The sequence below is a fragment of the Rhopalosiphum padi genome, chromosome 1 (genome assembly GCF_020882245.1).
Source record: "Rhopalosiphum padi isolate XX-2018 chromosome 1, ASM2088224v1, whole genome shotgun sequence".
Classification (NCBI taxonomy): Eukaryota; Metazoa; Arthropoda; class Insecta; order Hemiptera; family Aphididae; genus Rhopalosiphum; species Rhopalosiphum padi.
Genome location: NC_083597.1, coordinates 12,438,441 through 12,451,308, shown reverse-complemented (window position 1 = coordinate 12,451,308; position 12,868 = coordinate 12,438,441). Strand labels below are relative to the sequence as shown.

Here is a 12,868-nt window from a genome sequence, read left to right as displayed (position 1 = left end):
TTAGATAATTGTATATTATATATACCTCCACCAAAATACAGATTTACTATGTGTCATAAAAAATAACTATTCAACGCTTTACTGGTTTAACATATGTCGATAGTAATAATGAATCAACAGTCATAATTTTTTTTTTAATTGAATAAATATATTGTATGCAGTAAAAAGGCTTAAAATGCAATATTGGTAGGTATTTTTTTTATACTTAGTTATTTTTAAAATGTATAATTAATATTCAGTCACATGTATAGGTTTAAATTAGTGTAACTGACATTAATACACATCAAATTATATGATTGAGTTTACAAAATAAGCTTTTTTATAGTCTGCTAATCAATCATTAATTTTATTTATAAAGTATTTTATATTGAAAAATATTACTATTGTCAATGATTTTTCATTATTTTACATTATCAGTTCACATACGTTTAATTATATAAACAAAATTTTATATTTGAATACAAATAGGTTATTATAAAAATAAAATTATAAAAGATTATTACTACAAGGGGGACCACTGCAAGTGTTATTTAAAAATTGACAGTCAAACGTATAATAGAGAGTGTTAAATTAGCCTGTATTATATGATTATACAGATTATAAATCCATTAACTATCTGAATTTGAAAATATTTTTTTTGATTTAATATGGTTCAAATAAAAAAAAAACTTTTAATTAAACTTTTAAACTTAAAGTCTGTTTATAAAACTATTATTGTTATACTGTATGGTCTGCTTTTTATACACATTTAATGTATAATAATATTTTCGTCAAGCATTCTTACTCCCATTTTTTTTTTAATGATATAAAAATTTAAGCATTTGAAAACGTGGTATTTTTTAAGTAGGTTTAATGTTTTATACTTAAAAATAAAAATTTAAATAAATGCATTATTAAAGGATAAAAGGAAGAGATGAGCATGCTTGGTAATTAGTTTAGAGTACTAGTATAATACAGTTGCAAATCCGTGTGTAATATTTGTTTTTAACATATTAAGTCATTTAATAACGAGTATTGAAAAACCATGATATAACAGTAAAATATATAAATTTACCGAAGTCTACTTTACACAAGAATATTAAAAATGTATAAAACATCAGGTAAGAATTGTTTTCTACAAAATTGCTTCATCCGATTCAATTGTTATCCACATCTATGTAATAGAGTTGTAAAATATTCTTAAAATAAATAATTCAGATTTTTAATAACATTTTGACGTTTTTACTGAATGGAAAATATTACGTTTGGTGTGAATACAAACATTCATACCCATTCTATATTAGCTTAAATGCTATCCCTATCTATGGGCATAGATTCAGGGAATGTTATAGTTTATAGAATAATATAGTACTCATACCAAACTATAGATACCACAGAATTAAAAAATTTAAACATATCTACGTATTCTGAAGCGTTTTAAATACAAGTTTTTTTCATTTTAAGGAAAATTGCATATTTAGAAGGGAATAGGGGTGAGATAAAACAGTAAAACACATTTTTTTTTTGAACCTAATGAATATTTCATTGAATACATTTTGTACCTACTCACTTGTTAATCACATAAATTGTTGAATTGTATACATGGTAGGCAACCAATTTACTGAAGGCAGTTATATAGGTTATGTACAGTAAACGATTTATTAAAAACATAATATTTTAATGATGTTTATTGCACACTGGATTTTATTTCTCTATTAAATCAATTATTTTCAAAATGACAAAATAAAAAAATAGTAATCGAGTTGTTGTATGTGTCGAGTCTTATTGATATATGGTTGGTTTATACAATACTTAAATAAATAATTGGTCACAGCTGTCCTTACGTTTGAATATACAATGATTCTGAGGGAAGCTAAAAATACTTCTTAAGCCATACTTTCTCTTGTTTTAAATGTTTTCTTGTTACTTAATATTATAATATATTTGTCAGTAAATAAATTGTACATATTGCGTAATTAAAATAAATAAATAAGGTTTATTTAAAAACTTTTGAAAATGATATGCATAACAATTTTTACTTCAGTTCCAGTATGTATCCAGAGCAGTGATTACTATTTTTCTGCGTAAACTTAATGGAAAATTTAAAACTCGGTTGTCCATGTACGTATTGTGATGAAAACATACATATACATATACGATTTTATTTTTAAAATATTTTAATCGTTAATATACAACAGTGAAATCTTTAAATACCAAACACTCTCGGTCATTGAAATTTTTTCCGCTATTTGGAGGTGTCCGTCATTTAAAAATGCAGTCTGTAGAGAGTTTGTAGTTTGTTCTTAAAAAGACTGTCTACCGTTTAGAGGTGTCCGTTGTACTTAGTATTATAGGCATCTAAAATACTACTTTGTACATAATAATATAGCAGCGAAAATATATATAACATAATATTATATTATTTATAAACCTAATTAGTTGAAGTTTGTGAACTGTGTACTATAGTTTTAACCTTTCATTAATCTTGTCAGGCATTACACTTGATATTCAGACTTTATGTATGCACGATCATTCTCACATATTTGTCACTTAATGTCGCGAACGAGAAATGCAAACATTAAACTGATTAATCTCAAATCTATGAAAACAACGTTTATGGAATGAAAATATTATCGTAACTCGTATCGTATTCCATGTAAATATATACAAAAATCTGGAGTATAATATTCGAAAAGTACGCAACACCTTATATCATTGTACCTATAGGTAAAGCTTCGAAACGAGCTCACCGTCACGCGTGTTGTTTTTCGTACAAAAATATTTGCACGTGTGTGTGTGTGCGCGCGCGCGCAGATTCGACCCTTTTTTTTTATTTTTTAAATCCAAAGACTTTTAGCGTATTCGAAACGAAAACATTTTCATGTTAATGCTTAACACTCGTCACTCGCGTATTTAGAAAACACACATAAATTGCGAGTGCGAGTTTCACTGTAGTATAATGTAAATTTGTTAAACAAATATAATATGATTGTACCTATACCTATATAGGCGCTATATACAGAAATACTATTTTGACAAAAACAATATTGTGTTAGCGTGGAATACAATATATTTTAACATATCCCTTACTAACCTATAATCTTATTCTATATCTCGCGCCACTGTACTGTTCCTACATCATTTTGTGTAGTATCTACCCATCATGATGGCTCTTGTGTCTCCGCGTTTCGGACAATATCGTTATTGTCGTATGGTTTTTATTATTTTCCCCATAACAGCTATTCTTTTTAATAAATTATCGCAACATTGTCCTCCTTTTAAATAATAAGATTCCTCTTATCGCTCCTTTTTTATTGGTATGCTTTTATTTATTTCAAATATGTTTCGAAGTTTCTCAAATTAACTCTGTTATTAATTTCTTTCGCTCCGAAGGCTTTACATCACCACTATATCGTTTATTTATATTATTATTTAGTTAAGTATATAAAACAACGTTATGTATTTACACGTTTCCGGTCTAATAATTATTGAGACGTATATTATTGTTAAATGTTTGTCTCGCTTAAAAAAATAAATTTATTCTTTGAAAATTGAACAGCTTATACCAATACATATTTTAAACTACCTATATAAACTCTCGAAACGACGAAACAAATAAGTTCGTTAGTAAGTCTTAAATTAGTACGTTATCTTGTTTCAATTTAAAAATAAGGGATATCACAATATTTTTAGTCCGACACACCTACACACAGGATAATTGTTGTAGAAAACATAATACTAATAATTCTGTTTTTTTATTGATTTTAATAATATTTATTTTTTGTGCTTTTGAATAAATATAAAATCTTATACTTAAGAAAGCTTGTACTTATATAAAAACATTAAGTACCTTCCCACTATAAAATCGTTTGAAATATGAAATGGTATTGAATATATTTCTACTTAACATAGTATGATATCTATTATTTTATACAAAAAGTATTTGTAGATCAACATTTTAAAAAGAGAGGACCTATACTTTATGTATCATACATATAAATAATGGAGTATTTCAATTTAAAAAAGCAAAATTATCACTTAAAAATATAAAAACAAAACATTAAGTTTCTAGTTGCAATATGTAATATTTATAATTTATAGTGGTGGAATCGATGGTATATTTGTAGAATGGATATTACACGTTTGGGCGTTTTATTCCAAAACAGGACACAATGGAGTACTATAGTCTATATTTGATATAAGTATATCTTTTTATGTAAATTATTATTATATATGCATTTATAAGTTAGAAATAATGTATTATGATTTTATGGACATGAATTAAAACTAAAATCCATAATAAAACTAATCTCGTAAATTTTTTAAATTATACGTGTGGTTGTTCAACGATAATAGAGAATATAAAAACTCGATTTGTAATTTTTAAACATCATTTAAAATATAATAATATAATATAATATTAATTATATTTATTATTATTTTATTAGTTGTTATACTAAATTTAAGGTATCTAACACATTTTTCGTGTATACGAATAATTTATCATAAATATTATTAATACCAATTATAGTATAAATATATAAATATATTTATTCATGCCATATTAAATGACTTATATACTTCTTAACAAAAAATACTTCAATTATTTTAATGCTCGATGTGGTATCTTTTATTGATATATCGATAGCCTAAATATTATGTTGATTTTGAATATTAAATAGGTAAAAATGTATAATTGTGCTGCATCGTTGTGGAATTGATGGATTCAATTACAATGTCCTATTTTTTTTATTACATTATTACAAAAAAACAAATAATCAAATAATAACACTGTAAGTAAAAAATAACAATTTAATCTAATAAGTTTGTAAGGTTTAATATTGTACTTGTTTTATCTATTAAAAAAAATATTAACTGTAGCTACCTAATAAAAAATAAGTAATAACTATCAACCTGTACTAATATAAGTACTTCAGTAATTTCAAAATATGATATGTTTTTATTCATAAACGATAAAAAATAAATATGCTACTACATTTTAAATCAATTCTGGCGTTGCTGATATGGGTCTGTCAAAATTAAATTAAAGACAGTTCATGTCAATCTATTAGATACGTGTATAGGAACATCGTTACTCAATAACTGTTTCGTTTTGAATTTTGACATGTATTTTTCATTTATCAATATTATGGTATTATGCCATACTATATAAGGAGAATAATTCACAGTTTAAAGAGATAAGATCAGTGAACAGATTTAAATATAAATCAACTTTTGGTTTTGATTTTACAATACTTGATAACAACTTATTACTAAAATATTTACATAAATGATAAAAGTATTTAGTCTTGATGATGAAAAAAAACTAAATTCGTGAACTGTTAAAATATGTACGGAGATTTTAGAAATGATTACGTATTGCCGTTTAATATATTTTCAAACTAAGATAGTAAGATATCGATCATACTTGTAGTACCTACTATATGTATACCTTTTATCCTTCTAGGATTGTTCCCCGAGGATTTCCTAATTTATTTATAATGTTGGCAAATTGAAAATACTATAGATTGAAAATTCAGACTTAAAATATTTTCTGATGTTTTTGTCATGGCAAAAACTATTCCCAAAAACTGGGAAAATAGCTCTGCTCTATAATTTTGAAGAATTTAGCTTTTCCTAATTATTTAAAAAAATACTACAAGTGACCCCAAAAATTATCAATTAGGTCCAATTTGTTAACAAATACTATCCTAAAAATCTAATTGACGGATTCTTCTGTTATAAAATCTGATGATGACAGATATTAAAAAATGTAAATTAATAATGAAAGTTTAAATAAAATATAAATACATGTAACGATATTGTATAATACTGTCGTATTAGACAAAAATATATTACTTTTTTAATTCATAAAGATTAAACTATTATTTTAGACTATTTAGTTGTTATTGCAATATATCTGGATACTTGAATAATGAATATATCGTAAGATATATCACTCGTAAGATTAGTCAGGTTTACATTTTTTAATCTCATCAATAAATATTATCACAGCAAATTTTTGACCATTGTGATTAATAATGATTATAATAACATGATTACCGTAGAGGTATTAATTATATATATTAACACCGTCTTGTTATTCCTATAATACTATATTAGCTATATTATTGAATCAAGTTAGAGTAGAGTATAGGTATACGCACCGAACAATATTATAGACTTCCCATTAAAACTTGTACAAAAATGATTTTCTGATATAACAAGTAAAACATATCTATTTATTACTACTTTGCCGAGCATGACAATTTGTTATTAATATTTAAAAAATTTTGATTTTGAAATGGATCGGTGCAGTATTATTGATTTACCTTTATTTTTTTATAATTATCAAATTTTATTTTTTTATTTTCCTCTTTGACATTTGGTACAAATGATGTCTGCCCGAAATGAATATAGTCTCGGAGAGGGGATCCAGGACCGGGAACATCACCCTTACCGGTACAGAAGGTAAGTATTGAGGTAATAAGAAACAGTTGGCAGCAGAATTTGACGACCGACCGACAAGTGGCATACACACACACACACACACACACGCGTACACACATGCTTTTCGGGTAGACACTTTAGAGTTTAGAGCAGTATTATCACTGCATGTACACATGACTACTGTAAGTAAATATATATATATATTAGTTGCGGGGGAGTGTTTCGTTTGGCGTGGGGGGTAGCGTTCGCGCGGGCGCGCGTGCTGGCCGGAGGGTGTAAAAGATTGCGGGGGCGGGACCAGCGCGGAATTTGTGTATATAACGTGTTGTCACGGGTTGTCGAGCCGCACACGACGTTTAAAAAAATATCGCGGCTGACTATAGTATATATTAGTTATAATAATATTATATTAGATCCACTTCCGGCATATCTCGTCGCCGTATACATACACGCGACCGTCGTCGGTCCGATATCCGCGATCGAGTCGATCTTTTTTTCCGTCCCAAAAACATATTCCATAATATTTTCGCTCTTCGGCGCCACACGCGCACGTTAGTGCCGCAACTTGCACCCGTACGCCTTTGAGTCGTCGTCGTCGTCGTCCGCACACACGGCGTTGTACGCAACAGGCTTTTGATCTGCCGCCGCCTTATACGCCAACGGCACGCAAACGGCGTACACGCGTGTACATTTAACACCGTTCGTCTGACTACCGGATAACCGCAGAAAAGGTTTGTACATACCTTGAATTAATCATAATAGTAATAATTGTATATTTTTAATAACCACCTCCGTAATACGATAAGCGTCACAGTATCGCTGATATTTTTTATTTTTATAGTAAGTGTATATTATATTATTACATATCGTTTTATTTTACTATATAATTATGTTTTTTCTTTTGTTATTTATTATTCAAATAATAAACATAATATTATGTATCGATATTATAAGGAACACTGTGAAAACAATTTGGTTTTAGATTTTTTAATATTCTTAGTAGACATTTTTAAATATACCTATAAAATATTGTGCAATCAGCATAATTTTAGCATCAAATATATTCGTGTACAGTGGAATGGCTTAGTTTTTGAAATATAAAAAAACTTCAAACATAAAATTTATTTAATTATTTTAATGCTTCATTATTTTTAAACATACCTATACTTACTAAAATAATAAAATACTATTTTTAAATAATAATATGCTATCAATCAATACAATTTTCAATAACTATACTTCAATATATTATACTTCTTAGTTATCAGCATCGTTCCTTTAAAATAATTTAAAGTTTTTTCTATTTTAAAATGCTAAAAAAAAAAATAATGAAAGCAGTGTTATGTAATATTAAGCCAAAGAAAATGTAAAACTAAAAATAATAATAATTAGTCATACTTAAAGTATACATAGATACTTTAAAATCTATTACTGTCATATAACGTATAATATTCTTGTTTTTCTGTTATAATTTGACCACTAAATACTAAAAATATTTATTGAGATATAATAGTTCCTTAGATAATATTTACGGAGAATTAATTAATAACTTGTAAAAAAGAATTAGATGCATTATTCATTTTTTTCTTGAAAGCAGTTGTTCAGTAAAATGTTTGTACTGTCACTTAATAATTAATCAAATTAGTCCTTTCCACTTAACCGATTAAAAAAAATGTATAATTTCATCTTAACTAGTTAACTGTATTTGTCGTGATATAAATTATTTGTTTAATTAATTTAACTAAGTGATATTAATCCACTGATTAAGTTGTTAACATGGAGATACTAATAATTCTCGTTGTTCATACCCCTTATTAATATATCATGTAACAATTATATTCATAGTAATATTGAATATAAATCCCAATGTTGTAATTTAATCAAGCTAGTTGCTTTACAAAATACCAAGTTGTAAAAATAAATATTATGTTAACAATACACTTTTAAATTATTTAAAAAAAAATTATTAGACATAAAATATTTATATATTTAAATAAAAAGTATTTACTTTTTGTAAATTAAAAATAAATAAGAACAACAGTTTGAAATGTTTGAATACAAATAAATTATTTTTGATAATATTAATAGAATTTTTCATGAACGTTAAAGAATAATTTAACGAATATTTTTAAATCATATTACAAAAACAGATTAAATAATAATTTTAAGTGTAATACATTAATCTAAGTAAAGTATTTGTTATTCAAATTTTAATACCTAGTAAAATGTGTTTATAGATAAATAGAACACTGTGTAGCAAAATTGTTATTGATTATTGTTATTAAAATGTGGAAATAAACTTCAATTTTAGTTAGGATATTTTTTATATTATTCAACAATTTAAAAATGACAGACACTGATGTAACTACAGACTACTTTATTCGAAAACGATTTATTTAATATATATGATTATAATAAAAAGTTAATTGTTAATATACAATTATTCGTCAATATTAGTTGAATAAAATAGATCTCGAACACTTAATTATATTGTGTTGTTTTCATTCAAGATGATGGTTATATAGTTTGAGATTATTTTAATCATTTAATTATTAATTAAATAATTAATTAGTTATTTGAATTGGTAAATTTGGTATATTTTGTAAATTTTAAATTCTATGAGACAATATGCATATGTTGTTATAGAAATAAATAAAAGTCAACAATTTTTTTTTGTAAAACATAATTAATAATATAGCCCTGGGTAACCGATTTTATACATATTAATTATATTATAACAATACATTGTTAAGTTATTATTAAAATATTTACCTATTTCTATTATCACATATATTGTGATTTTTTCAAGATCGGTAATAGGTATAAGTACCATAGTGTATAAAGTTCAATAAATGAAATATTATTTTCAAAAATTTAAATAAAATAATAAATAAATCATGGTATAAGTGTAATAGAAGTTTAAAGAAATACTATTTAAAGTTTAATATTAAAGAATTTAAACATAGGAAGAAAGAATCATTTTTTATACGATTATCAAACTTCTGTACAATAATATTAATAATGCTTTAACTTGTGAACATACATAGATCTAATAATGATAAGTTTCTATTCCCATAGGTCATCTAGATTATTGCGATGTTCTAGGTCTAATATTTCTAGATTTAGCGGACTGGCCCAATGGTGGGGAATGAGAAGCGTTGTGCACTTATATAAAAAAAAACCTTGATTGCACTAAATAAAATTAAATAATTTTAAAATAATTGTTTGCGCCCAGTAATACATTATAATTAATACATTGATCAACATCGCTAAATAAGCAGTATAAAATGTATTATAACTATTCTGGGGTGGTTAAAAATTAGTACGTTTAATTGTGTCATTTTTTTGGTTATAAATCATGAATAGTTAACATTTGCATGTATAAAATGGTGTAAAATGAGTATAAAATAAAATAATGCACCATCGACAAATTCTAGGTAATTCTATCATCAGAACTCATTATTTTAAAATCTATTAACATTTTTGAAAATATTGTTTTTATATAATTTATTGTCAAAATAAAATAATATATTTTTTAAATTTTTCACTTTTTTAATTTCATATTCTGAAGCAGAATATTTTGCGGAGTATTTCGATACATATAAATCAAAATTTGGATGAATAGCTTATGAGTTATAAGTTTTTAAAGTTTAGGTGAGCGGAGTAGTAAATAACATTTTCGGGGTATCCCCGTACCTCTCTACACCACAGATATAAACTTTAGTCTTTAAGTACTTATAATTCATAAGCTTCTCGAACGAATTTCAATTTTTATGTATCGAAATACAACGAAAAATATTCTGCTTCAGAATATGAAATTAAAAATGTATGTTGTCATTCAAAAAAAAAAAAAAACAAAAAACTTAAAAAATTTAAGGATACAAAATATTATGTTGTTTTATTTTGATTAAAAACTATATAACAAAAATATTTTCAAAAATTTTAATAGATTTTTAAGTAATGAGTTATATAAGCGCAATCGAGGTTTTCTTATATAGGCGCTAACATATACCTGCTTTTAAATATATTACTATATAATTATATAATGCTTATTTAAACGCTCAAGTTCTTTCGCTTAATCGCTTCATTTAAGATTCAACACACTTGTTTTTATTTATTTGTGTATATTATAAGTAGGCAATAATTCCGTCATTGGTCCATATACCTTAACTTTCAAAATAAAAATAAAAAATTCTAAAAAAAAGTTTAAAATTTAAAAAACTTAATATGAAAAATTTATTTTCTTATTTATTCGATTTCAGAATAATAATAATGATTAATGTAGTTATGTGTGACATTGTATGTATATTATGCTAAACCGTATGTCAGTTAAAATATATATTCATATTTAAAAATAATTTTTAAATAAATACTACCTATTTAGTATTTATAATCAATGCTACTAATAAAAATATTATATAATTATAGAAAATTGTATTGTACACGATAAGGTAGTTGTCGGAGCATAAGTAGTTATATACCAATTATCCATCAAAAAATAAGACTGTTACCATTTCATTAGTTAATATCACAACATCGTCAATGATCGATGCAACTAAATGTTTTTTAAACGTATCAACTATACGTAGAAATAATAAAACAATAGAATATTAGTTATTCAAAACAAATTATTATTAATATTCCAACTGTAGATTCGATTTTTATTTGTGTGTATTTTTTAACAGAGCAATAGCTAATATTATACTACATCTATATTATAATATATATATTAAATATTTGTTTTCGTTTTAATATTGTTTTATGCCACAGGGTAAAAGGCAGATGAAAAATATATAGGTTTTTATAAATGTTTTTTTTTTTTAATCTATTTATTTTTAGATTCTGAGTGAGGAGAGAAATGTACCTTTGGTTTCTCAATGTTTTTTTTCGTTTTTTACTGGTTGAAAAAAAAACTGTACTGCTGCAATGGTTTCATGTGTAAAGCCCATCTGTACATCGGCAATAGGACACTGCAGATTAGAGAAGCTTAGAAAGATCATTGTTAGAATTGTACAGTCGTTAATTACCTATTAGCCATTATCAAGAACGTATAAAAAACTAGAACACATTATGTCCATTATGATATTTAAGAATCAACTTTATTTTTAATAAAATATAAATTCAATATAATCCAGAGAACAACAATTAAACAGCCTCAAGACTATTAAAATAATTTTGATAGGTTACCGCCTTATTTTTTATAATATGCATTTCATGTAAATGTTTTATATAAGATTTTATAATGTCAATCAGTTATCTTTTTCTCATCAATTTTAAAAACCTAAAATTGATTATTTAACGATTTTATTTAAACTATATAGTAAATAAAAAAAACACCTTAAACAATTTTTTTTTCATACTCGTTTAAAGTTTGATTTAATGTAAAATTGATTGCTTTCGGAAATAATGCGGATTTCATAGATTTTGATCAGTGCAAGGCTGATATGAGTTTTACAATGAAGTGGTTTTTTTTATTTCGATTAACGCTTTTTATGGCTGTATAACTTAAAATGTAACACGCATCACATACGTAGCAATATATATTATAAATTTATAAACAGAGATTGTCTTTAAAATATGTAATTTCTTGAACAGAAATTGATAAAGATCTGTAAACAATTACTAAATAACACATTTTTTTTTTTACAAAATCCCGGTACTATATAAGAATTTAAAATTATCTTCAAATTTTTATGTGGTCTATCAAACACCAATTTTATATTTATTTCACTTTTCGCAGATAAATTAATTCATACATTCTTATTTCTTTAATTTATCGAATGTTTAACATAATAATAACTTATAATACAAGCTAAGAATTATTTTTTATTATCATTACCTTTAAATATAATATATGTGTACAAAGTATAAATAGGTATAAATATTAGTATTTAGTATTATAGGAACATCAAATGTATATATTAATATATGGTGCAGCATTACTCATTAGGTAGTGAGAAGATGAGTACTCAATGCTTATTAGTACACAGTTTTCCAGTTACTCAAGAAGAAAACAAACATATTATGAATTTATTAGATAGCTCATTTCTAAATTCTAAATTCTATATTTAAACATATATTTTTTTTAAATATATATGTACATTTTTTAATGTTATATCTTTTGTCTAGTGTGTTTACTTATACTGTATAGCTATCACACTATCACGTAAAATGCTCACAAACATCAAAAAATGACCTATGAATTTCTTAGTATTTTTTTTCAATTAATTCTATATTTTGTAAATTACAATAGCTAGATAAATACAAATTTAAAGAGTACTTACTCACAGAATGAATACATATTATAATAATGCTGTTTTAAAATTATATTTATAATATATAATAATAAAAAAATCGGTTTTGGAATCAAAATTGAATACACGAGCATATTATATAGCAAAAAAAAAAATTCTAAAAGTTTTTCTTGATTATTGTGTGT

At 24.9% G+C, this 12,868-nt stretch overlaps 1 protein-coding gene across 4 annotated transcripts in view; it reads left to right on the top strand.

The window, feature by feature from the left end:
• Positions 1-6,767: 6,767 nt before the first annotated feature.
• Positions 6,768-12,868, top strand: part of LOC132917820 (prothoracicostatic peptide) — a 30,995-nt gene continuing 24,894 nt past the window's right edge. For 2 of the 4 annotated variants that reach the window (XR_009660342.1, XM_060978755.1), the window contains exon 1: positions 6,768-7,160. The gene's annotated coding sequence lies outside the window, so the exon portion shown is untranslated. The remainder of the gene's footprint in view (positions 7,161-12,868) is intronic. The other 2 variants (XR_009660341.1, XM_060978754.1) reach the window with 2 other exon arrangements.